The sequence below is a fragment of the Frankliniella occidentalis genome, unplaced genomic scaffold (assembly GCF_000697945.3).
Source record: "Frankliniella occidentalis isolate FOCC.00 unplaced genomic scaffold, Focc_3.1 Scaffold5, whole genome shotgun sequence".
NCBI classification, from domain to species: Eukaryota; Metazoa; Arthropoda; class Insecta; order Thysanoptera; family Thripidae; genus Frankliniella; species Frankliniella occidentalis.
This window is the reverse complement of record NW_026267135.1, coordinates 1,225,852-1,226,728: the sequence shown is the minus strand read 5'-3', so window position 1 is coordinate 1,226,728 and position 877 is coordinate 1,225,852. Positions and strand designations below refer to the sequence as shown.

At 44.8% G+C, this 877-nt stretch overlaps 2 protein-coding genes across 3 annotated transcripts in view; one reads left to right on the top strand and one right to left on the bottom strand.

Annotated features, from left to right (window-relative positions):
* LOC113213192 (uncharacterized) overlaps positions 1–869 on the bottom strand; it is a 12,302-nt gene extending 11,433 nt beyond the window's left edge. For both annotated transcript variants that reach the window (XM_052269617.1, XM_052269622.1), the window contains exon 1: positions 626–869. The gene's annotated coding sequence lies outside the window, so the exon portion shown is untranslated. The remainder of the gene's footprint in view (positions 1–625) is intronic.
* LOC113213194 (UDP-sugar transporter UST74c) overlaps positions 1–877 on the top strand; it is an 11,640-nt gene that overhangs the window by 711 nt on the left and 10,052 nt on the right. The gene's annotated exons all lie outside the window — the stretch shown is intronic.

The following is an 877-nucleotide window of genomic DNA, read 5'->3' as shown; positions in this document are numbered from 1 at the left end:
ATGTTTACACACCCAACTTCCCACATATTAAAGATGTTTACCTTACCTTACCTGGGTGGATTCGAACCTCGGATCTTTGGGTTCGGATCCTGACGCCTTAGACCGCGTGACTGTCGGGACATACCTGTGAGGGGAGCGCTCGCACCCGATCTTATGCGGCGCTCCGTCCAGGGGCATTCCCGGAGTAGCTATGTGCTTGGTCGGACGGCGTATGTTTGTTCACTTGCTTTTTTGAAATATGGTAGTGGCATAGCTACATTACACCTAACTAAATTCGATGTTGTTCACCCAATACTATATTGAACGCCAAAATTCCATGTCCAGTAGTCAAAAGCTACATGACTCTTAAGAAGTCTTCTGAATGCTGGTATTAAAAGTAAGAATGGGTGTGACTTTTCAACAGAATTTTGTCAAAACTAAGGAAAACTTTTGAATTTAATAAACTTGTTATGAAATTTAATGACCCCTTAGTACAATTGAGATTTTCATCAGAATTCTCATATCATTGTTTGCAAAATTAAGAAAACTTCTTAAATGTCATGATCTGTTATTACGTTTAAGAACAACTAATAATGTTATTAAATTTAAGAGATGTTTTGCTCTAAAATTTAAGAATATTTTTTACAGTGCAGAGACATCCGGGTCCATGGTAGGGGTGCACAACCGTGACGGCGACTGGACACACTCCCTAGCCGTCGTTTACTCCCCAGGTCCGGCCGGTCTGGCTGCGCGAGCGGGACTACTGCTCCACGACGCGAAACTCCACGACGCCAAGAGTGTCGTCGCCGGCGTCAGCAACGGCGAGAGGAATCTGTCGACTTGTAGCCTCTTATCTGCTCATGGGCGGAGGAAGAATAAACTGTGCTGCCCCCCCCCC